Consider the following 27,771-nt stretch of genomic DNA (forward strand, 5'->3'; position numbering starts at 1 on the left):
GCTGCTGAATTAACACCAGGCGGGGTTGACTCAGCCTGTCATTCTCTTGAGGTCAGCAAAATGAGTGCCGGTGTACTGGTAGAGGGGCACATCATCAGCAGCACTGCTGTGCTCCAAGAAATTCCAGCTCCCTGGCAGCCAAGCTGCCATGTGCAAGAACAGACAACTGTTCCCTTTTCAATGAACTGTTTTTTTAAACCTCAGCTGGGTCAACCGAGATGCTCAGCAGTGTGGGCAATGGGTACACAAATCCACCACATCCAAATGCCCTTTCTAGCCGCCTGCACAATGATCAGATCCACTGCCTCATCAACGTCAATGCAGCCATAGCCTGATCCACAATATTGCCTACTGGAGTATGATTGACCCTCATACTTGGCATACAAGAGACATTTAAGCTACTCACCGAAGACGTTGATACATCGTCATGGCAGTTTGTTGTATAGATGTGAAATGATGATGTTAAATGCTACTTGTGCTTCCAGTTGAATGATTGCTGTACAATTTTTCACTCAACACCACAGCTCTCTTGTTGACCTGTTCTGCCACTTTCAGTCTTATTATACAACGAAAGAATAAACACACCAATGTCCCTGTTCACTAATGTCTTTGTAGTTCATGTTAAAGTTTAATCATGTCTTCTAAAGTTCCTGTTCAATCTCCATGTAATATTTTCCAAGCTCCTCTACACCTTTTAGCAATAGAGACTCTGTGCAGCTGACTATTTTGATGCACACAAGGCATCAGTATGAATAGTATTCTGGGGACAGGTTCCACTGTTTTATGATATACTATGTAACAGCTGCAGCCTGTATTGACAACCATATTGCTGAAAAGTGATGTCAGAGGACCTTTATTAATACAAAAAGGACACCACTCACTCTCCAAATTTTAGATAAAGTTCGAGTAATGAAATTGCTTGGTCTTTTAAGATGTCTAGCTGAACATTGTCTAGCTGAATTTTGTTGTGAGTATTTTGATAATCATTTTCATTAAAAAAAAAATGAATAAAATTATCTTTTTGAAACTGAGATCCTGGTTTGTCTAATTTTTCCTTTTTTTACGTCACAATAGCACTCGACTGGAATGCCACCGATATGCATAGATCGGCCTTATCAAGAAAATTGGTAATGATCAGATGAGACAATAATATCAGACTGACCAAAACCAATAAACCACTTTGCTGCCAATATCTAACAAGACTTGCTATTACTGGCTGATTAAACAAAAGCTTTTCAATGGATGAAAAGATATAACATGCTGCTGATGTATTTATCATCATAGTTGGCTCCTGGCAACAAGTGAGATTCACCACCATCCAGCTGTATTGTCATGCTGATTGGCTATTGCAAATGTGCTGCAAAAATGATGCAATAAATCTGGTGGGTTTTCTTTCGCTCGTTTACTCTATAGAACTGTAAAAGAGAGCAAAATGCCATTTGAGTGTTTGGAGGAAATCTACCAACTAGTGCATAAAATCAAACGAGATTATTTGATGTCAGTAAATCCACTTTTTAAATCCTGATAAATAGTCTTGCTCATAATAAATTGGGAAGAAAAAAAAATCTGCTCTCGCCAATCCAAAGCAGATCAAGTTGGAATGACAAACACTTGGCGTAAAAAAAAATATACGTTGCGAATTTTGTAAAGTAATTTACAGAAAGGAACAGCATTCTGAAATGATGTGAACTCTTAATAGATTCCCAATCTAATGCTTTAAAGCACCGTCACATTTAATTTATGTGTATTATAGGAATCTCTTCACTATGGGTTGGAGTTTAACTCTCCCCCATCCCCCAACCCCTTCCCACAAACCTCCCACCTCATAGACTTGGCTTTCTGGTTTCATAAAGCACATATCACTTCCATTTGGTATTCATGGACATGAAAGAAGGTCTTGTAAACAGTGGTATACAAATCAAGTGTTTCATTATCATCATCAGATTGATGCTTTGAGATATTAATGCTGACATGAGCTGTGACACAAACAGAAGGAAAGTCCCTTTAAAAACAATGGACAGAATGATATCCTTTCAATCATAATTGCACTTTTTCTTACCGAATACAGTTTTTTGTGTGTACATGTGGATATTTTATGTGCAATTTGAAGGAAAAATGGCCAAAGTGTCTTGAAGGCAAATTGCCCAGCACAATCCATAGGGTCTTTGCCAATACACATGCGTCACTGACTCAGGCGCTCATACATAATACATGAAGGAAAAGGTTTTTTCACTTTACATTGAGCCATTCTTCTGAAGCTAAACCTGTGATAATTCCAACAAGGTCATTGTTGTTTGCTTTTGTTTGTAACTACACAACTGCCTGTTAAGACATTTCAGACTGATATTTCCCCTCTATTCAATAACGCCACCATGTGTAGATCGTGCACAAATCTCTTCTTGTTTTTGCAAGAGTTTCCTTTGAGGATGGGCAGAAAAGACTTCTTCCAGACACTGAAATCAAGTGTTTAGAAAACCATTCAACAAGGGTTCCACACCTCCACCCAGGTACCCATCATCCATATCTCTTTGAGAGGTCTGTACACTCAAATAGATTCATTCATAGACCTAGAGGAAAAGCAAATTGGCTATTCAAATCTCACAAACCATGGGGAAAGCAAAACACCTCGTCTCAGTATTTGGCATGCTTTTGTAAATTTTACAGTTTTGATGTAAATATTTTACACAAAATTGTTTCAATTGTTCATGCAATGGCTGCTAAATCGTGGAGGTTAGGGTTACGTGAGCAATATGTACTGGTGATTTTTATTGGGTTGAGAATCACAAGAAAGACATTTCATTTGAAGATTTATGAAGAACAAAAGAGACAAAGAAACTGTTGTTTGGTAAAAAGTGAAGGTTGACCTTGGAATCATGATAATCCACACCTATTAGAAAACGAGTTATATTAATGAATGTCCTTGTGGAAATGAAGTAAATAAGGAATCCATACATTTTATGAAGTTGCCCCTTAATTTACCAGTCTGTCAAATAAAATGAAAGAGTTGATTGAATAGCAGGGCATCGTTGGATTTGTCAGGCAGTTGTTGTTAATAATATACATGTGATACATGTCACAATTACCACACTTTCTGACAGGTATTAATAATTTCAAGCAAACACATTCATTGTGTTACCTGTGACATGAGGTTTAGCATATAAATATCTTGTCCATATTATATACTAAACATATTAAATACATTGCGTCACTGGCCACAACAGACACAAACTCTCATGTGCAGCCTTGTGGCTGCTGCTTGCATCATTGGTTCAGGATACAGCAACACCACTGATGCTGTGCTCCTATACCAGTACACTGGAACTCATTTTGCCAACCTCAGAAGGATGACAGGCTGAGTCAACCATACCTGGTGCAAATTCAGTAGCCAACAGGGCTCAAACTCAGGACCCTCAGAACCCAAACTAGCCACACGAAACACGAAACCAACGCCAGGCTTACCTACTACTTTGAGCATGTCATATTGAAAAACAGGAAGTCAAAACACTGATGTAAATTAACATCATTGCAAAAGAAATAAATAATTAAACAACACTAATAAATGCTATATTTTATAAGTTACTGATTACAATATCAAAATATTACACATTAAATATTATTTATTTGAATAATGTAAAAGTGTTTATTTCAAGTGAAAAGGAAGGGAATTGGTATGATGGCTCAGATTTAGCACATACTCACCTTTGATCTACCTAAGTCTAGGTTATGATACCAGACCAGTCGATAAATTCTCCCCCTGGTGTTTTGCAGGAATATTACATTCTATCAATGAGCTTGCTATTCATTGGAAAGGATGTTTATGTGGGCACCGGATTGTCAGCATTTGCTGATGGATTTTAAATATCGAAAGTTGTCCTTTGTAAGGAGTAGATGACTGTTGACGGCAACCTTTCTAAATTCAAAGCTCCGATCCTCACCTTCAAGGGGCACTGCATCAGCAGCACAGCTATACTCCCAGAATTATGCAACCAACAGCCAAGTGCTATGTACAAAGGAATGATTTAATTAAGAGAAAATCTGCCTTAAAATAATGTGTGGAAAGGTAATGGAAAAAAATTTGCGATCTAAAATATTCAAAAACAGATTCGCCATTTAACAGATCCTTCCTCCCACAGGACTTCCCTGACTCCTTAGTGTGTCTTCCAGCTATTAGCTCCTCTGATTCGATTGGTGTGATCCCTGCCCCTGGCGGCAGAGTTTCACTTTACATCAATAACTCAACTTCTCACTGTTCTTGTATGAATCTTACACCTCCCAATCCCCAGGTTGCGACTTTCCTCTGCTCCCACTTTTGTTTGTCTGCATGTTGTATCATCATCCAAACAATGACGATCCCATCTACAGCTCTCTCTTAGAAAATATGCATGAACTTTTAACTACTCATCTCAATTCTCTCTCTTTCCCTCATATGTTGTAATTTCAATTGTCAAACTGCAAATTCGCTGGGTATTGGTACATCTATCACCTGTCTTGGAATTTCAGCAAAGGACTTCTGTAACTCCATGGGACTGACCCAATCTGTGAACTTTCCGACCTGGATTTCACCCCCAATGGCAAATCGTCCCTTCTGGATTTGGTGATGACAAACTTCCCTGCAAATATCTCCTGCTCTTCCTCTGTTCCAATTGGTTTATCTGATCATATGCTTGTGAGAGTCAACAACTCTGACAATCTCAGAGAGCTGCCTCAGCACCGGTGAGTCGTGCAGTTCACTTATGCAGATTGGCAGGGACGAGAAGCAGCCATCTCACTTCAGGAGTGGTCTCCGATATCTACTGCTCCTGATATAAACTCAGGCTAGGAATCCTTCCACAGAAACCTGCTCTCTCTGATGCACAGATCCATTGAATCTCATCTTCAGTTATTCTACCCATCTTCCCACCCAGTGTGACCACTCCTTGACTTTTTTCACAAGATCTTGGCTATTCGTTGTTCACCTTGGCGTCTTGGTTTTCTATAGGTTTTCTTGGCGTATAGCTTTTCTATTATTATCGCTTTTCCGAAACCTTGTGAATTCTTGGCTTTTTTCATTGGCTCACCTTGACATTAATGAAAATGAAGAGTGGTCACACTTTTCCCACCCATGGTACACTGAATCCTGTGGTGAGATTGTTGCTCTAAAACAACTTGCCTTTTCTTCCTGGAAAGCAAACTTGACTAAAGGCAACCTCACCTCATTCCACATCACCTGCAACAAGTGTGTGTCCACTCTCGGGAGAGCCAGAAGTAACACCTGTCCAACCTTTAGCTTGAACATTTAAGCTAATCTCTCTCTGCTCTAAAACCTTGGGGCACCTCAAGTCTGTCTGGAGTGTGCTCATCTTCCATTCCTTCTCTCTGTTCAAATGGCATCACAGCAGACTCCCCTCGTGAGAAGGCCGAATACCTCAATTCTGTTTGCTTCTGAAGTTTGTGTCCCTAACCGCTCACTTTCTGTCCCCATGCGACCGCAACACCCAACTGCTCCAGAACTCTGTCTATTTTGCACCTGAGAATGTGGAGAGGTTTCTGTTAATCCTCAATTCTGATTCTGTAAAAATGAACAAGACAGCATCAGCTCACATGTCCTTAAAACTTACTCTGCTGCTCTTGCAGATCCTCTCTCTGCTCTTTTCATCCTATCATTAGCTCAAGGGAATCTTCCCTCTGCTAGGAAATCAGTCAACATCACTAAATCACATAAAATATGTGCAAAAACCGATTCTCTTAATTACAGTCCAATCAGCTTACTTCCAATCATCAGAAAGGTCATGGAATCCACCATCGCAATTGATGTGAAATTCTTCCTTTTCTCCAACAGCCTCATCTCAGACCACCAGATTCAGACCAGGTCACTCCACCTTGGACATGCTGCTTCCACTCACCCAACAATGGATGGAGCCCCTCAATGTCAGAAGTGAGATTAGGGTCATCTCTCTGGACATATATCATGCTTTTGATGGTCTGGCATCCAGCGTTACTCTCCAAACTGTCTGCCTATAGCATGCAAAGCCAACTCCATACATGCTTTACTCACATCCTCAACTCTGACAGCCAATGTGTGGCTCTCAACGGAATCCTTTCATCCCCTTTCCCTGTCGAGGCTGGTGTGCCACATTGCAGTTTTCTGAGCCCAGTGCTATTCCTAATCTTCATCAACAATCTCTTTGGCTCGAACCCCTTCATCCATTTGCTGATGACTCCACCCTCTGCCATGACATCCCTCATCCTTCATATAAGCAGGCAATAGTCTCTTCCCTCTCTTCAGACATTGACAAAATCACAAGTTTGTCAAACACTTGGAACATGTTTTTCAATCCTGACAAATCTTTCACTCTCACTATCTCTGATAGGACCATATAGCAAACCCTCCCATCAACAATTATATTTAGGAAGTTCAGTCACTCAAACTCCTCAATCTCACTATCAGCTATGATCTTTTTGGGCAAACCACATTTCAAAGTTGACCTCCAAAGCCAGTCACTGACTGGGCATCCTGCATCGTACAAAGTCCTTCCTTGGCACACCTGAATTCCTATCCGCCGACAAGGTTTTCATCCACAGCTAATGGAGTACTGCTCTTCCCTCTTGTTTGGCTTATCACAAGTTTGGCTTATCACAAGTTGCTCAGCTTGATGCCGTGGAAACTAAGTCTCCCTCTATTTTGTCCTTCAACTCTGCTGTTGATGTTTTCCCCCTATCTCTACTGATGCTTTTGGTCAGTTGTGTCCCGATCAGTTCAGTGTTCTAGTTCGTCCATGATCCTTATCTGTGTAAACCAAAAAAAATTAACATGGCAGTATATATTTGGGATTGTACAATTTAATCAGAAATTTTCGCTTTTCTGGAGAATGACAACTTGTAGAAAGGGTTTTCTTTTGTCTGTTATTACAGCATAGTAAACTTGAAAAATACAAAAAAATACTACAGAAAAAGTACAAAAATAACAAAAATCACACAAAAAACATTTTGCATTTTCAATTTTTGGTCTGGTGTTGATGTGGTGCAGGCATGATGGGCCGAATGGCCTCCTCCATCAAATTTTCTTATGACTAGTTCAAGGACTTAGGTTCAGGCTTCGCATGCTCATTAGGACATGAGGTTGCCTTCAGCGATGTGTATTTGCAGCACAAAGCAGTTCCGAACTTTCTTGTGGGGACAAGGCATTAGCCTTGCTGTAATTGTAATTATTGTAATTATATAATGCTGTAATTGTAAAAATGTAATAAAATAATTGTAATTATTTTGCTGTTGTCTCCTGGTTTTGGTATTTCTCTATACTAGAAACACAACCCCCCCCCCTTTCGACAGCAACCTGGGGGGTGGGAATTGTGGAGATAAACAGATAATGTCTACCCCATTTAAAATCTATCAATTCAGACATTAAATAGCGTCAATCGCAGGCACAGTACCGATCCGGTGCAATATCCACTTCATGTGTGCACAAATGCACTTAACTAGGACGTCATTATTCATCACTTTATAATCAGAATTTACCAAATAATTTATCACTCACCAGTATCGGCCGATTATAAAAAAATGATATTTTTTTCTTTTTAAAATCTGTAAGAGTCAAGTTTTCTAATTGGCTTAGCATTTCCACATGAAGACCACAAGGGGAAAACCAGAGATGTCAGGATAAGTCAATTTTGAAGAAACTGAAAAACAAAGTTTCAAGACATTGGTGGACTGTTTAATAACTGTCATATAGATTTCTTTTCCAGTAAAAGGAAGAGTGATCATTGGCTGATCAAATTAAGCATGTAGCATTTGCCATACTTCTGTGTTATTTAATTTAAGAGCAAAGAACGAATCAATGTTGCAAACTGACATCACTGGTTATTCCCTTGTTTAATAATTGCCATGCAATTTTAACCCAGGATGTGTAGCAAATTCATGCTTGTTGGATATTAGCATACATTACATGACTTTGGTGATCACAGATTATTTTTTTCAACATTAAACGGTCATTGTTTTTTTCTGTTTGATTGGTGTTCAACACGATACTCAAGGGTATTTCACTTATATGACGACGGATTCTCCATTTCTTACTCCGTACTACTTAATATAATGGAAAACCGGAAGGAAACCAAGGATAAACCACCCCCGCGATAGCCGAAGTCACCTCATGTGACTGCCTCATATACCTAAGCAGGTTGATTGGGCCGTGGGTACATCGAATGAGGATGGGTACTCAGACGCGATAACCATTAAGCCACGGCGTGGGTCCCATAAAAGTCACAATAAAGGTTTGACCAGGCTTGAACCACGATATGCACCAACTACGGAGCCCATAATATAACCAAATAGGCCATTGTAGTACTCAGAGTTTATGCTGTGAAAGTTTTACAACCTTTCATTTTTTAGTTTCTCAACTCTGAATATTATAGTGGAACAGTTAACATGAATGAAAGGGAGATAACCAGGAGTAAAGTACTGACAACTCTGGGTTTCTACTTGTTCAGCTTTGACAACACTTGTTTTTTCATTGCACGGCTAAACTTTATACCATATAAATTATGACACCCCTGGTTATTTGTTAAAGTAAATATTGTGAGAGGAAACCTTATGTTGCCAAATATTGGCAGGTGCAATAACCCTGAAATTTATAAAAAGTGACATCTCTGGTTTTCCTCTTGTGGTCTTCATTTGTATACGTGTGTGTATACGTGTGTGTATGTACATGCATGCATGTGTGTTCGCGCTGCCATCACGAGTCGCAATCTCCACTTGTGAGTCTCTAAGACTGAATGGAGCCTTTCTGGGTCCTGAAGCATCCATTTTCACCCCAGCAAGAAAATCTGACTCATGTTTCAAGTCAGCGACGATATCAATCCATGTCACCTCCAGGATCAGACCGGGTACGCCCGACCCCACCCGGATACGGTACCCCGCTGCCACTGGTCATTATCTCCCCATGCGCTCCCACCATAGTCAATCTCAGTCTCTTTCTTCTCAATCTCTTCTCGATCTTATCCTTCCTCAGTGGGATGGAGTCGGCAAATCCCAACAAGCTCCAAAGCCAGGCCGCGCCCCAAACACATGTAGATTTTCGCAACTCCGGGTGCATCTCACCAAAGCTACCGCTCTTGCCTCAATTCTCACTCCCATCGAAGTTGTTGTATCTGATGTGGTCCTCGATTCCAGCGAAATTCAGCCTTTCTCGTCCTCAGTGGGTAAAATCCATAAAGGAGTCGTTGTAAAAGCTCGGGTCTTCATTCTCAGTAGGATAGGGTCGACAAATCCCACCAAGCTGCAGAACCTGCATGTCAAACAAACATATCAAAGACCATGATACCAGGTGCCTTGTGCACCATCCTCATTCCCATAGAAGCTGCTCTTTTCGACTGGGTTTTCGCCGATTTCAAAACTGTTGCATTCGGCACAGCCCTCAATCCTTTCTGGCCCAGGTTAGAGGGAGGCAACAAAGTGTGCAACCTCCCCCTCTCAACCATGTGCATGTGTGTGTGTGTGTCTTCTTTCATAATCAGCACAAGGCTGCAGGGTAGAACTATTGGCTGAGGGTGTGGCTGTGCCACTGATACAATGCCTTCTGTAGGTTACAGCAGGAATTTGGACTTTGTCCATGGCACTGCCAATAGCCTGCCTACTCTTCGCGAAGGACACCATGGGATCTTTGACACCCACCAACTAATGTCAGCAGATGGGATGCTGATTTAACATCTCTCCATGAGATGGCACACACATTGATGAATCACACTGACGACAGTTTATAGCTGGGTCAGGATTCAAACCCAGGCTAGACAGCTCAGAGACGAGTATGTGTTCTTCTAGGTCATCCTGTCAGGTGTGTGTGTGTGTGTGTGTGTGTGTGTGTGTGTGTGTGTGTGTGTGTGTGTGTGTGTGTGTGTGTGTGTGTGTGTGTGTGTGTGTGTGTGTGTGTGTGTGTGTGTGTGTGTGTGTGTGTGTGTGTAGAAAAATTGCAATGTTAGAGAAAATAAGCACAAAAATATCAAAACGATTCAAACCAGAACATCATATTCACAAACCTTTCTTGATTCTTCCTCTTTTGAACTTCAAGTACGCAGCTCGAGGGATGTTTTCATTTTTTTCATGACTTAACTAATCGTATTCAAAATGAATGTAATGTGGTTGTGAGCTGAATTCAAGTAAAAGGTAGATTTTTCAAAAATCTTTCTGAAGAATAGATTTGGCCTTATAATTTGCTTTTTATGTGACAAACGCATCAATTTCATCAGGTAGTCATTTCCCCAGCATCCATTATTTACTCATAATTGAAGAATGTATGGTGAATTGGATAAAAACTAATTTTGATTCTGTGATTCAATTCAAAAACAAATGTGTATTTTCAATGCCCTTTAGTCATATCCTAGGAAACTGCTGTTATACATTTGTTTTATACCAATAAAGCACTTTTCCTATCAGCAATAGATTGCAATATGACAATAAAGTCGCGGAAATAAATTTGAAAGGTCGAAAAGCTCACAATTTGTGATTATTTATTAGATATGAAATACCACGGGATGGAGGAATAACACATTTCACTGTTGTAATGATAAATAGTAAACAAGAAAAAGAGCAATCAGATATTTCAGACCATCGCCAGGACTTGTCTTGTGTGGTGTATTTTGTGTGCTGTGTTTTGTGTGGCGTTTGTGTGCTGGTGTGTTACGTAATTAGAAAGAGACATAACTAGAACTGCCACTTTAGAACTGCTGGCAGTGATGACCGAATACCAAGACGTCCCGCTTTCATGCAACCCCGCTTTGATTGGACACCTGACCCTGACCCTGACCCATGACATTTATTATTATTCAATTTAATTCAGAATGGGATTGAAATAAATTCAATTCAACTCGAATGGAAGACTAAAGAGGTACGGTCCTGCATTGGCGTCATCAGAAGGAACCCAAACAAGCAAAAAGCAAAGATGAAGTCATCAGGAGGAACCTGGAGAGGAATCGCATTTCAGATGCTACTCCTCTACCCTCAAACCCATCCTGGCACAGCCAAGTGAGCCTTATTCACAAAAAAAAAACAACAACAAAATAACCCAGATTTAAAAATTCAATAATTCCAGCTGCCAGACCATGTGTCCGATCAAGTTGAAATTTAAAACACATATTTCCAATCACTACTGTGTTAAAATTTTGAAGTTATATGTTGATTGATTAAGCAGTTAAAAAGAAAGATTTTTTTTAACTTTTATGCTCAATCCAATATGGCTGCCAGACCATGTGCTTATTTGTTATTCATGAATACCTTGGTAACCCCATGGCTTGGGGAACACGTCTATGAAGTTTCCCCTCAATCTGTCCAGCTGTTTTGGAGGAGATTTTTATAGCTTCCAGAGTAAATCCAATATGGCTGCCAAACCATGTGACCTATGACATCAAATGTGTGAACCTTTTGTTCCTTATGGTTTGGCGGTAACATGTATAAAGTTTTGCCTCAATATGTTCAGCCACTTCAAAGAAGATTTTTGAAGGTTAAAAAAACAACAATATGGCTTCCGAATCACATGACCGACAACATCATCAAATTTTGTTCTGTGGACCATTTTATCCCTAAATGGCCCTCAAAAATTTTCATACTGATCAGACTGCATTCTACATATGCAAATATGACATCTAAAAAAATCACCCTCATTCTCCATGAGGAATACTTGCTTTGTGCCAAGTATTCCTCATGGGGAATGAGGGTGATTTTTTTAGATATTAACATAGGTGCTTTTCCTCCATGTGGTTTCAGAGATACAGAGGTCCAAAGTTTTTCTGTTTTTCCAACATGGCTGCCACACCATGTAACCTATGACATCATAATTATCAATAAAACATTCTGCCTGTGTCGTCGCTACGATGGTGAAAATTTTGTCTCAATCTGACAAGCGGTTGTGAAGAAAAAACATGAAAGTTCTGTGCAGACAAACAAAGACAGACAGACAGACAAAGAAACGGATGCAAATGCAATACCCTCTCCTTTGGCAAGGGTAATAAGCCAAATATGATTGAGATTGGAAGATATTTTATACACCTGATCATCAAGTTTTCTTGAAAACAAAAGGTCAGTTGAAAAGATTATATGAAATGGAAAATGTGCAAGAACTCTTATTTCAGAATGAAAGCATGTCTAACACCCTTTCGTTATGCCATATTACCTTAGCTGCTGGCCAACTGTGCTGATTACTTGAGCGTTCAACAGTTTTTCAAACCTGTTCGCTAACTGGCTGAGTAATCCGTATGCATTATGCATTCAATCATTCCTAATCAACTGAAAGTGAAGTCCATAATGCATGTCTCCTGGATTTTATCTTTACTTCCGAAGGGCTTCATGCATTAATTGGTATTAAACACGAGTCCTGACAGAGAAGGTGTACCAAGAAATCTTCAATTACCAGGTCGCATTCGAGTTATATCCATGCAAACTCCACCACAAATATGGAAATTATTTGAGTTATGTCTGTTCAGACACCAAGTGTTTCCATGATGACCAATACGCAGATGGACGCTTTAATAGTTTTTGGTTTTGTGGCTTGAAAGCCTAAAATGGGACTCGATGGTGTGTAGGTTGTACACTTATCTCTCTCTATCCATTAGGACTAATACCTTAAAGTTGATCAGCCATTATTCCTTCGAAGGTAACATCATACCCCTGAGTTGTTAGACAAGCACATCGCCAAATTTCTGATTCACTCCTTCCTCTGGCATACTAATGTGAGGTGCTGTCAGGACAAAATAAACTGTTCAATGACAGGAGAAACCGAGCTCACATTCCCTGTTAGTGGTTGAGCAATCAGACACTTTACAAAATGTGCCTTAGAATATTAAGAAGAGATGACATTGAATAATCAAAAAGCATCGTTGCTAACGATGCTCACAAGCCAGTAATCCCCTTGGTAACTTTTCCCTCACCCCTTCCTTCAAACCCAAAAGGTCAAAAGGATCATGAGGATAATCTTTTGCAGTTAAGTATTTGAACTGAAAATCGAACATCAGGTGAGCTTTTGCTCTTGTGCTCTGCAGGTGATTTCTGTACACCTCGAGTCTGGCCTAGGATGTCAGTGTCATGCATTTTATAAGCATACTGCACCAAGACAACTCCCCAGATGACTTTGTCACCGCATTTACGTTATCTTCTTGTATGCCTTCAAAAACTATACATCATGCTTCCATTACAGGCATTCCATTTTCTAATGCACCAACAGCTGAGTGATACCTTGAGTGATGCTATTATTTGTGAAGGTTTGTGTCAGTTTGGTAAGTGGACAATAGATTTTCATCACCTGAAAGCTGAGGAATATGTTAATTGCTGTGTGAATGAGGCGGAGGTGACTTTTCAGTGCGTTGGCCCTTTCAGGAAACCAAAAGAGTGACGTCTAAGGGTGTTATTGGAAGACTAACCAAATCCAATTATTAATTTAAGTATCTCCCAACTCCTTGTTCTTTTCCATCGTGACAGTGAAGCATGAATGGTAGAGACTCTTTGATGAGTGGCTCCTCAACACCTTCAAGCTACCAATGAAGGAATCAATTTGGTTCATAAAATTTGGCAGAGTCAATAACCAGAATGTGGCAGACTGTAACAAGACCTTCAAGGTTGTTTTTCTCATTGAAACCATGACATCAGTTTTCCAACCTCTGCACTCAAAATCCATAGCCATCTCAAAGTGACTAAACCAGGAAGAATATGTAACATCGATCTGTGATTGATAATTGGGAAGGCATGTCCAATCAGGAACTTTGTGTCTGGCAGGTCACCAGTCAACCATGAATGCCGATTGGTACTGCCAATCCTGGCAGGGTTCTTGCAACTCTGCACGTTATCTTTCCTGTGGATTGGCAATATCAATGGAAGCTTACACACTTGATATACCCTTGTCTTATTTTATCTGATTGTGGCAGCCAAGCAGAGCTACCAAGTATGTACTGGCTAACATGTGGAGGCAATCGGTGAGGTAAAACATTCTGGCTAATAATACATGGAGACTACGCTTGACCAAAGGAGGAAAGGATGCTATGAACTGGTTGAATTTCAATTAACACAAAAATATTTTAAAGAAAGCGTGAGGAAAAGTATTTGGTCCATTGAAGACCAGGGGTTTATTTACAAAGAATATATGTACAGCAGGGACATGCAATATCCATGTGGTGTGGCAAAAGACATTCAGTGAGACATTCAAGCAAAGAGACAAAGAGCATAACTACACTGATACTGTACTATGTAGTTTAGACACTGACTTCCATTAACAATAAAGGTGCCATGAGGATCATTCAGAATCAAAATTAAGGGCAGAATAGCAAGAAAGATGGAGCAGTGCATGGTGATTGCGACCTCTTTAGCTCACCGTGCGGGGCTAACGAACCCATGCTACCCATTCACCGAGGGAGGGGTAAAAAGGAGGAAACTGGAAAGAGGTGCATATCTGTTTTGTATTTTTAATTAATTTTCTGGAACTTGTAGTATTTGTTTTCACTCAGAAGTTGTGGGCTATGATGTGTATGTAAAGGTGGGAAAAGTCTGATTAATGTGATTTAATTCCAGGTGAAAAGGCAACAAAAGGTGAGAATTTTGAAACTGGGTGTAGACTTTCTATAGGCACTAAATATAATACTACTTGTGGTTTGTGGCCATTCTTTTAACAGTTTACATTCTGTTCACTTCTAAAATCTGGCCAGAGCTGATGCTTTAAAATTACATGTACTGTCCCGCAATGTTGCCTATGTCCATATGGGCAACATGTGTCCATGTTGCCCTTGTGTCATCGAGCTGGTAAGCTGTGAGCAACAATTCCCATTTATTTCCATATCTGCTGCAATTTAAATGCTTTATTGACGGCGAGATGCTCCATTTGAAACTGTTTGTTCAATATGTGGAGCTTTTTGATGCCTCGAGTCCATCATAAAAAAATGTATTGGTGTCAAACCCAGTGACCAATTGCAAATGAAGAGTAGTCATGCTGTTATCTTATAAAATCCTACATGTGTTCAGGTTTTGCAGTCCACAAGGCAGTCAGCAAATTATAAGCAATTACAAATTAGACAACAACTAACCTGGCACATGTGCATGACATGTACTTATGACACCTGTAACTCGATCACATCAATCACATAGACTTCACAGATGATCCAATTACATTGAACAACAAATTTGTCGGGATGGATCTTGCATGTATTTATGCTGCCATCGCTACTTTGTTTTATAATACGATCTTATATTTCCATCCCGACATCCTTTTACATTTTAAAATTGTTCCTTTTGTACCCTTTTATTAGTCATTCTCAAAGTTTGGAATAGGAGACAAAGAAGAGGAAGATAAGGGAATTTAATATAGAACATGCACTTGACTAAATAATCCATGTATTCAGGCCAGTGTAGATTGCAGGTCCAAGATCTAAAAAGGAGCACGTGTTGAACGTGATGAAAAGCACTCCTTTCACAGCAATTACAAAATGCTGCCACCTGCTGTTCTGGCTGCCTCTCATTCATTAACGCCCTGTTCCAGAGGCTGGACGCTGTCAGAACCTGGCAAGTCCTTTCATGACTGCAGCAGTAGTCAAACCGACGTATTCCAATACTGCGAGTTCAAGACATTCCAAACCATATACATGGGGAATTAAAGTTTTTAATAGACACTACATCAGCTCAAATGTATAATTTTTTTTTTTATCTCTTGAGATGAGTCTCTTCATGGGACATTATATTTCCCAGCCAACTGGATGGTTGTGATGCACATTAGTAAGAGCATGCCTTAATTTAATTGCACACCTCATGAAGGCTATTGCTGATTAATTAAATTTGTTTTTATATACAACATCTTAACTTCTTATTTTTTGTGTAAATGTTTAAAATTATATCTCACAAAATCCCTTTGTGCTGCTGGATTAAAATATATAATTTGCTGCTTAGCTTATGACACTGTATCAAAACTTTTCCTTTTCACCATAAATATGAAAGAATCTGTATAGTGCGGTTACCTCTCTGGGACCCCGTGACAATTTTACGAAGAATGACGTTTGAAGATGGAGTTCAAGGGCGTAGCCAGAGGTCCAAAAGTGATGAGGCGAAAAGAGGTGAACTGTCCTATTTAGGTATTGTGATAGGAGTGGAGATAAGAGTATTCAGAGCACTGCCTGGTAGCTTTGATAGTTTACTCCCCAGGGAGCTCAGATGGCCAGAGGGCTCAGGCCAGATCATATTTCAGGAAATGAGCGACGAGGCAACTGCCTCGTCTGCCTCAGCCTGGCTACGCCCTAGGAGTTTGGTACGTTGGAACATTATCTTCAACATCAGCTCCGACACACCGCGCAACGATGGGGAACGACCACTATGATGTGTTTTCCAAAATGGCCGCCTTGAGAATGTTACAGATTGTAGATGTCTGCCTGTTTCACCCACAGAGTTGCTCACAGTGTCTACTCTGGGGTTTTTAATGGTTTTAAATCCAACTGTTATACTTATAACACTCATAGGTATTTCGTAATACTGAATTTATTTATTTGAATATAAATACAATATTCTTCATAATATAACGAGTATGAGTCACATAATGGAGCATTGATTTGTCAGAAACTATAATCAGTGTTGACTGTGCAGACGTCACTGTTTCCTCTGTGTCACTGTCATCTGAATGAGCAGACAGACGAATCAGAATCTGTTCCACTCTCATCTCTATCGGAGGCATTCTGTTCACCCCGAAAAGTACCTGAAAGATCTTCGGGCATCATGAGTTTGGAGTGGATGACACGAATGATTGTACTGGACGTATCTTTTATCCAGCTTGCTCCAATGGCAAAGGAAAGGGGTCAGGGTTTGTGTAGTTCTTTAAAACACACACTTGATAACTGGCTCTTGACTTGAAAAGAGAGCGAGTTGGAGTCGCGTGGAAGCGTGGATGTCATTTGTTCTTCATATTATTCCACTCGTGAGCACCTGCTTGTCGCAGAGAATGTGATTGCTTGTCGGAGTAGATATAGCAAAGGGTGAAATCCTCCAGATACCCCACTGGTTAATGGAGATGCAAATCTTAATCACTGAGCATGTAGATCTGAGGATTGGTGCAATTTCCTCTGAAATGTTCATTTTGGTCTGCTATCCATATCAGGAACTGAGGTCCATTGGTGGGTCCACTGTACTCGTTTGTCTCATCAGCATGAGGATGTCAGACAGCCCACTGGTATTTCTGCTGCTTTCGTGTGGCATTTCATGGCAATAATTTCAAATTGCTGGTCGTTGGGAATACCCCACTGGTTTCATGGCAGCTTCGGTGTATGTTCCTCCCATACTTTTGTTGTACACATTCAGAAACTGATTGCGATGGAAACATATGTGGAATCTAAGATAATCCTTGAAATGATTCTCATGAAATTTATTGAAGTTGGACCTGTGACCACACTTCGAAAGGTTGAAAATTTTCAGCATTCCATTATAATCAGATAGGAGACACGACAGCATTCGTGGTTCACGATTGACAAAAATGCAGCATTCAATGTGGTCAAAAAAAGCATTTAGCCAACTTCCTGCTTGCGAACATTATGGAGGTGGATGTCCTGGGACGGACATTTTTTTTGTAGCTGCCAGAAACATACTTGTCCCAAAAGGCTTTGTGATAATGGATCTCCTGGGCACAAAAATCATCACAATCAGTGATGAATGCCAGAATTTGTGTTCGCATGACATCACCTTCGAGGTATACTGTGAGTGACTTGAACTGGTATCTAGCCTGTTTCTGTGGAACAGCAAAACAATACACCGGAGGGCATATAACTTCATTTGGCAAACTTAAAATAAATTCCACTTAAACTGATTGTAAACACACCTGAGTCAACAAATTCAGACACCCTTTTGATCTCTTTGGGTGCCTGGTATCATCAGACTGGAAACACCAAATGCATACATCCTTGTGGCGTAAAGGCCCGGTTGTGCCATCGCTCGGTCCAGGTGAAGGTTCTTTGACATTAGGTGGTTCTTGCAGCTCTTCCTGTCCACTTGCCTTCATCATGTCTTTGCTGCAAAAATCCTTCAACTGTCAGACATTTCTAGTTTGCATGCCTTGTCCATCAATTTTCGATTCAGTTCAGTAGTTCAGTCAACTCGATAAAATGAGCTTGCAAATGTATCAAAGCCAATCCCGGTCTGTGCCTTCATTTTCAAGCTTTCCTATGCCACCAAAACCTTGAGCTCTAACAGATCGTCATCTTTCACTTCTTGCTCACATATACAGTTATGCAGGTAATTTCTCTTCCACCCACTCTCCTCTGGTTGCAGCTTTATCAGTGGACTTAATAGTTTATGTTCAGTCATTATTTTCACTGCTCACTACAATACGAATTTTATAACATGAGTATGTTTCGATGGAGATGACAGACGAACAGATGCTCATTTCGATGACAATGATGTGGAAGAAAATAATGAGTGAACAGTAACGCCTGAACCGTGAACAATGATTATAGTTACTGACAGATTAATGCTCCATCCTGTGATTCGGACTGGTTGTATTATCCCTTAAGAATGTATTAATATGCAATAATATCTGTGCAAAAATGTGATAAAAGAGATATCTCCATCATGGCTATTTTGCTTTATCACATCCTTTGAGATGCCAATAAATAAATAAATTCAGTATTTCTGAATGTCTCTGGGTGTTAATAGTACAACAGGTGTTGTTGTTCATCTTTCGGCTGCTCACGTTCAGGGTCACCACAGCAGATCATCCGTTATGATCCGCATACTGATTTGGCATAGGTTTTACGCCAGATGCCCTTCCTGACGCAACCCTGGTCGCCTCTTACGACACAGGGATAAGGATTGGGTTTCGCCATGATTCCGGGATGGCCTCCACCCTCTCATCGTGTGGCCCAACGCAGAGCTCCCGTCCTCAAGCGATCCTCCAACCCAAGCCTCCGAGTCACCGGATTACAGGCGCACGCCACTACGCCCGGTATTAGTACAACAGGCGTATTTAAAACTATTAAAAACCCCAGAGTATACACCATGAGAAACTCGATGGGTGAAATGGGTAGAAATCTGTAATATGTAATATTTTCATGATGGCCATTTTGGAAAACGCCTCCTCGTGGCGATTCCTCAATGACATTCCAGCTAAGTACAAAGAATAAATGTAGAAAATGTGTAGAACAAAGTTCAGGTTGGATTTCACCAAAAGTGTAGTACAAAGTTGAGGTTGGACCGACTCCTGGAGAAACAGCCCTCCCAAGATGATTCCGCGATGCATTAAAGTCCAGCGAAAAGTCGAAAAATGACGAAAACTGAAAATAGCAGAACTGTTACATCTGATACATCTGCCGTGTGCTTTTTCTGTGACCGTGATAGTACTAAATCTGAGTTGATCAAAGTTTATTCTGAAATTGTTGACATTACTATGAGGGATTTGGGCAAGAATAGAGGATTTCCTTATGCCTGGGAAATTATCAGCAGTTGGCAATCTGTTCGCACATGATGTGCTTTACCATAAGCACTGTATTAAAAGAGAGTGAACATCATTTGGGATTGTTACATCCCAAACAGCTTGAAATAACCAGCAAGTGGCAAATGAGGGACGGTGTCAAAATAGAGGTTACAGGTGATGGGAAGCTGCCAAAAACTGGGAAAGTTTCCTCAGGGACTGCAGCAAAAAATTGTTGTCTTTGCCTTAATCACAGGAGCTATAACCCAATCCATGTTCGACGAGGGGAAGGTCGTCATATCAACCTGGGATGAAGGAGAACTGGTGAATTCTGTTGAAGATCCCAATGACCCAATAATTCAGTCGGAGTACCCCTTGAGCGGCTGTACCCATAAGGAGTTTGATACAAGGGTTATGATTCATGCAGCTGATGCTGTGGAACATGACATGGTTACAAGCGACTCATGATTCAAGCAAGTGACACTGATGTATTGTGGTGTTTGCAAATCAGAATCTTCAATGAGATTGCAGCCGATAGGTTTGCAGCTGAGATTGACATTGGGAAACATTTCCACTACATCCCACTACGCAGTATATGAAATATTTCAGGATATGACCCCTTCCAAAGTCCAGGCACTGCCTGCGTCCCATGCATTGACCGGCCCCAATACAAGGTCATTATTTTCTGCAACTGGAAAGAAGACAGTGTTTGAGAAGTTGTCGACGAGACTGGACCTCACCCCTGTCCTGACTAATGGATAGGCCATAAGATATAAGCGAGTAAAATGTCACTTATTAAAAGCTTCGTTGTTTCACTGTACTCAATCACTTGCCTGTACAGTGCAGCCATATTAACAAAGTGAGGCACATACATTTTTGCTCAGTCCTTACATGGGTTTGAATACCTTCCACCAACCAAGGTAGCTCTGACAGAGCATGTTAAGAGAGTGACATATCTAGCTGGGTATGTGTGGGGCCAGTCTATTGCTACTAAGCAAAAGTTGCCTAGTCCTGGTTCATGGAGTTGGATTGAGACAGTCAGGATGGGAACCTTATTGGACTCCTCTTCTATGCGCCACAAGGCTTTGTATGAGCTGGTTAAATGTGTGTGTGTGTGTGTCAGGTAAGCTGCACTGGGAACTGTTCATGCTACAGCAAAGGCTTACTGTGCACTGCTCATTGCAAGTGTGGTGGTACGTGCTATGAACATCTAAGTCAACCACCACCCCTAAACACCACGTCAGTGACGAAATGGCATGATGTATCACACTTGGTACACTCAATTGTATTTTGAAATAGGATTGCAATGGAATGGTTTTTAAATAAACCACAGGGATAGAAGTACAAAAAATATGTATCAGCAGATATACTCTGACAAATGGGAGAATGACAAAAGAGCAGGATAATTTAAATAGACCTTGAAGAGGACAGGGATCGACAAGGAAGAGGACAGGGATCTTTGGAATGGCTAAGAAGAGGTCAAATTAGTTGGGATGGAGAACGAGTCATCATCAATGCCCAAGACCAAGAACACTACACCAATGGTTTTAAATATGCATTTCAATAAACTAGAGATTGTCAAAGCTTTTCGACTTGCACTCCTCAGGATAAAACCGCAATCAGATGAAAAAGAAGCAAAAAAACGTTGTTTTTAAGTTACAATGCAATGTCCTCAATGTTGGTTGGTTGAGAGAAAGAAAGGACGGGATTACGTGATTGGTGGAACCATATAACATCATGAATAATGCTTAGGCAGAGATGAATAACCAACATACCGGCAGAAACATAATGCTAATTAGCTGAGGGATGGGGGGGGTTCATGATTACTTAATGTTGACTGTGGTAGAGTTGTCACACAGTCAAGTCATCATAGTCAGAATAGATATAAAGTTTGGACAAATTATTTTTGTCTGCAAAAGAATGGGATTGGTTGACCTGATGAATGTGGCCTCAATTGCACGAAGGTGAGCTGAACTGCCTCCTCGACTCAGGATTTTAATCCAGTCAACACGATATTGCTCTGCACACTGAGGATTATTCAGTAAATCGTCACCAATTGCAGAGACACAGGGAATAGTTGTACTGTGGACATTCTTACAAGCCCGGGTTTGTCTCTGTTTGGTTGACTGACCCCATCTGATCCCCAAAGGGACGTGTTGTTCAATGAGATCCTTCAATCTCAAAGATGTGCGGCCCACGTACCAAGCATCACACTGGCACTGAAATTCGTAAATAATCTTACTTATATGAGAGGCGGGCAGAACATCTTTTTGGACTGATTGAAGCAACCGGTTGGTGGTAAAATCACTTGTAGTTGAACAGCATAGTAAGAATGGTCTAGTGTCTGTTTGATCTGGTTTTCAAACCGTTGAGACACTTTACCTTTCCAAGGCAAACTTAGGAATACCGGACATTTACCAGGTCTGATTATAGGATTCTTTGGTGGGTTCAGGAAATTATATGTATATATGTACGAGTATATATGTAATCTGTTCAGGATACCCATTATCAAGAACAATAGTCTTGCTGGTCTCAATTTCAGCATGGAGTTTATCTGTGGAGCAGATCTTTCTTGCTCAATTGACCAAGATACCAATCAATCCAATCTTGTATCTCGAGGAACTGTAAGAGTCCCACCGAGCATACTGTCCATTAAAAGTATACTTACGGTAGACTGTGGTTTTACAAGCATCGGAAAATTTTTCAACTAAGACGTCCAAGAAATGAAGTACACTGGAGCGTTCCATCTCTAATGTGAACTCTAGGGATGGATGGAGAGACTTCAGGTCTACTAAGAAGACTTTACATGCTGAGGTTGACTCAAAGACAGCAAAGATGTCATCCACATACCGATAATAGATGGAAGGGGGTTGAACTCCAGGATGTAGATCTGCAAAGGCACGATTTTTACAGGAACCCACAAAGATGTTTGCCAAGACAGGGCCTCAAGGTGATCCCATCACTACACAATCAATCTGAGTATACATTCAATCATTGAAACTGAACTCAACATAATGGGTCGCCATATTCATTAATTCAATGAAGACAGACTCAGAGATCAGTGGAGGTGTTACTTCACTATGATACATAAGTTACACACAGATTTCAATCACTTCTGCCAGTGGGACATTCGTGAATAGACTGGCTATTTCATATGAGCAGATTGTGGAATTCTCGTTTAGGTGTATGACAGACCGTATGGCATTGGCGAAGGTGAAGGAATCCACAATTACATGTTTTGAGACACTGCCCAGTGCTGGCTGTAATAGTTCACGTAATAATCTGGCGAATTCATGGTGTGCAGGACCAGTCATTGAAAGGATCGGCCATAGAGGAACTATCTTTACGAGTCTTTGGCAGACCGTATATCCGAGATCTTTGCGATCCCAAAGGTCTAATTGTGTCGTAAATTTCCTTCGAGAGATATCCTCATTTGCAGAGTTGCAGTAGTCTTTTTGCCATTTGTTTCTCCAAACGAGATGTGTGCTCACATTCAGTGGTATTTCTCAGGTGTTGGAACTTGGACACATCATTCAAAATCACAGGCATTTTCTCAACGTAGTCACTCTTATTCAGAATAACCATAGAGCCTTTATCTGGTCTGCAAATCTGAATTTCAGGATTGGATCTGAGGTCACGTATAACGACCAGGCAATCACGCTGCATATGGAAATCAGACAAATCGTTTGCAATCCCACAGTAAGCGTGAGCGAGATCGGCTTGTCTGGCCTTAAGTACTTCGTTTGCGTCATTGGATACGAGTACATGCTGGAACAGCTGAGCGTACAGAAGTTCTAACTCCACAAACACCTCCTCTTGCTTGGTTACAATTCGTTAGATTGAATGTGGAACCATGAGACAAGACAAATTCTTCAGTCACAGACAGGTTACGTTCTGACAAATTTAGCACGTTTGGAGGGATTACTAATCAAGGAACCAAGCCGTTTTTGTTTCAGACGGTCAATCGCACGTGAATGCTTACGCGCCTTGCTCAGCACCTTGCTCAGCTCATTTGTCAATGGAGGCGATGTAACGACAAACACGAATCAGGTCAGACAGAGACAGAAACTCACGTGCGATGTTCCATGCATGGCAGAGAGCATGGCAGAGAATGGCCAGTCTGCGATTTGTCCTGTTAATTTCATCCTCCATAAACACATGTTCGACTGTCCAACTTGCACTGAGATGAGAATTCTGGATCCTTTTGGCGATGTAAACTGGAATCACCCTGTTACGAATGCATGTCCTCAGGAACGCATTGGACAGGATGGCAGTTCTTAGCTTTCCTTTCAATCTTATGACATTATTCACATTCGAGAATTGGAACGAATTGCTCCTTTGTTTCAAATAAACAAACATTTTATTTGTACGAATGCTTTGAAGAAAATAGTGGGATTGAGTCAATCAGACAAATGCAGGTTTTGTTGGGAAGAAACAAAGTACCAGCTACCTCCTTTCGGGATGTAAAAAACTCATGTCAGAACAGCTGTACACAGAAAGACATGACAGCATCTGTAGAGTAAGCCACTGACACATCCGTTAACATTTCACCATCCCGGTCCCAGAACAATCATGGAAACAAAAACCAGATGCAATCCTCGAAAATGAGCATCGAATGCTCATGTGTCACAAGATGATCCAATCAAGTGTGGACATTGCCAACAAAGCATTGTGTCTGGACATGGTGCTGAAACACAAAACGGAGAAGTCAGCATTGTTGATCGAGGTTTCAGTTCCCAATGACTTTGGACTAAATACCACAGAAATAAGGAAAATTACCAAATAAGAGGATCTGAAATATGAGGTGCTGAGGACGTGAAAATTGAAGAAAGCTGAAATTGTACCAGCGATAGTTGGAGCTACAGGGATAATGAAGAAAACCCTTACTGAGCACTTAAAAATAATTCTGGGGAATATCACTACAAACGAGCTACAAGTGGAGACTGTCAGTGGTTCAGTGAAGATTCTGAAAAGAGGCCTTGGAACAAGACGAAGTGAAAAGAGGCCCGATACATGAAAACAAGCTTCATCTGTGAACATTACCTTTTTCAGGTAATTTTCGTCATCATCTATGTGACTGAGCACTTCCAAGGCAAACGCCTTGCATTTGGGTCCATCATTTGGTTTGAGTCCCTGCAGAATTTGAACCTCGTAGGCATAGAGCTTCAGTCTTTTATGCAAAATCCTGTGTACAGTGGTGATTGGTAGTCCCATTTCTCTGGATATGCATGAAATTGATTTTCTGGGACTTTGTTGAAATGATTCACACACTCATTCAACGTCTGCTGCACCTGTACTTTGTCGACCAGTACTTTTCTGTTTCTGACAACTTCCAGTCTTCTTAAATCTCTTGTACCACTGTCTGATACTAGTCCATGATGATGGATTCCTTCCATACCTTGTACGGAAATCACGCTGAACTTGTGTCGCATCTCCTCTCGATAAAGCATTTGACGCACTGAGCTTTCTCCTGTGGAGCCGCCATTTTCTTTTACATTAAACCACCAGACCTGAAAATAAAGAAAACTTTATGAGTTTATGCATCATATAAAACAGAGGGTCTCGTTTGTATCATTTGTGGTGCTAAATATATAAATAACCAAAGTTGTCCGGGTCTTCTTGGAACACCTTGCAAGTATGCCACACCTTTTCCCAACCCCAGAATCCACAATGCCGGAAAGCAACTACATAATGTCACCTACAGACAAAATTTTGGTTAAAAAAAAGAAAGATTTTGTATTGCATGTGCAAATATTTTTACAACACAAGTCTACTTTTTCATGCACATGTTTAACCAATCCAGCCTGCAGTGTTTAGGCCCTGGTACACTGAATCCTGGGGCGAAGCGGTTTCAGTCAAGCAGCTTGCTTTTTCAACAAGGAAAGCTTACCTGACTGAGTACAACTTTAGTTCATTCCATAAAGCTTGCAAAAGGTTTGTCGATCTTGAGACAAGCCAGAAAACACCAGCTTGCAAATCTCAAAGCTGAACTCTCAAACTAGTCTCCTTCCTCCAAATCATGGTGATACCCTCACCTCAAATGGCATTACTGCAGACTCTGCCCAAGATAAGGAAGAATGTCTAAGCTTTGTGTTTGCCTCCAAATTTCAGTTACCCAACCCATCCCAATCTGTCCCCATTTTGACCCCTCACACCCACAGTCTGCTGGATTTTGAATCTTCATCCAAGAAGGTAAAAAAGTTATGTCCAGTCCAAGACTGCTATGGCAATGGGTCCAGATGGTATCAGTGCCCATCTTCTCAAATCCTGCAATGCTGTTATGGCCTCCTCTTTTTCTGGCCAATTCAGTCTGTCTTCCTATGGCCACCTCTCCATCAGCCAAGAAGTCAGAAAATCACTCCCGTTTTACAAGACTAATGCAAAAACATCCTATCAATGACAAGCAAAGACTGAACAGAACCAGAACCTTCCAATTACTAGCAAAGCTAGGGAATACATCATTGCTGGAGATGTCATCTTTCCTGTTTTCAAACACCCTGAATTTTGACAATCCATTTATATTATGTCCCAGTCACTCAATGCTGGACATGCTTCTGCTCCTCTCTCAGCAATGGCTGGAGGCTGTAAATCTCAAACAAGAGATCAGGACCATCCCCTGAGATAAATCTCGGGCATTGGACAGTCAGACATCCTGCTTTGCTTGTCAAGTGGTCTGCCTGTGGCATACAAGACGGTCCTCATTCTTGGTTTTCTGCTTGCCTCCACTCACACAGTGAACATGTTGTTATCAATAGAAACATCTCCTCCCCTCCAGCAGTGGAGGCTGGAGTTCCCGAATGCAGTCTTGGGTTCAATCCTGTTCTTCATCTCCATAAATGACCTCTCCGATGGCAAGCTCTGGAAATCCCTCTCTTGTCTTTTGCGACAACTCCACATTGTGTCCGACAGTAACCCCCACTAATGCAAGGCAGACTGCACCCTGCAGCACTCTCAGTAGATCTGCAGTTGATCGAGTTATGGTCTGATAAACAGAACATGTCCAATCCTGGAAAATTGCACTGTCTCACCTTCTCGCTTCAGAAGGTTCATCAAACTACCCCACGTAACTTTTAATTGGCAACCACTGGAAAAGGTTCAGTACCTTGAACCACTAGGCCTCACCATCAGTCATGACATCTCCTGGGACAACCACATTACAAATCTGTTTTCCAAAGCCATCTGCAGACTGTTGGGTTCTATGGTGTCATTGGAATGTCACATTTAGCCTCTGAACCTTTTTTTGAGAAGGGAAAAATATTTGGATTACTGTTTTTAATTAATCATTATTTCTTTGTCACCTTCCTCCATCACTACACTTGCTTCTCTTCTTCAGTTCACCACTTGAGGCATCTGCTTCACCATAAATTATGCTCCAACTGTGTTTGCAATAAACGAAAGGCATTTACGATAAAATCTCACATATGACTGAAACTGGACGATTGCTTCAACATGTCAATTTGGTTGTGCTCTTACATTTTCACTTTGTGATCGTTTCATTACCTATTATGCATAATTTGTTTACCTCTTGTCAAATTTCTCGGATTTCATTAATTGTATTTTCTGAATTGTACATAAATTTTACATCAGTGTGTTATCTGTCGAAGGATAAGGTGGGAGTGGTGGAATGCCATCTTCTCTTTTTCAGAGCAACAGTGCACTCAGGGTAAGTCTTGAACTATTCCATGATGAAGAATCAATCATGGACGTATCATCAATCCATCAGAGGGCACAGAAATTTTCCAATCAACATTCTTGGGCACCAAACTCACATCAGTGATGAAAATGCAACAAACAAGTGATTGCCTATTCCACTGCAAATCCACGACATATACAGAAAGGCAGTCATCAGTCCGTCTACAGACTTTACATGGACAATGATGTGGAATAATTTATTTACATGATTAATGTATTTATATTTACTGAAGGACAGCTTTGCAGCAGCTTGATAAGTAGCAGAGCAAAATGTCATCAGCACAGAACACATGCCTCATGAACATTTACAGGAAAAAATGATGAATATTTCTGTGTCGGTTTGAAAGAATATCCCTGCATCCGATTTAAATTAGAGATGACAGCAGAACTCCCCTTCACATGAGGTTCCAATTTGAGGAGTCAGGATGTTTCAGCATGATATCAAGCTTTTTTTGGTGAACTCAATAACAGCCACTTCTCTCATACATAGAAAATATTATTACAAACGAAAAATCGCACTTATTGACCAATAGATGTTTGCATATGGGAGTACAAGATCATATATCTAATATGGAAACCTCTTTCTAACCACTGACACTGACTGGCTGGCTGGTATTAAAGATCGGTACCTTCTTGGTAACATAAGAAGCTGAAATTTTGCTCGCTGATGCACATCAAATTCAGTACATTGGAAAAAA

This window comes from Eptatretus burgeri, chromosome 5 (assembly GCF_056783735.1).
Source record: "Eptatretus burgeri isolate ZD-2024b chromosome 5, Ebu_testis_v1, whole genome shotgun sequence".
Taxonomy (NCBI): Eukaryota; Metazoa; Chordata; class Myxini; order Myxiniformes; family Myxinidae; genus Eptatretus; species Eptatretus burgeri.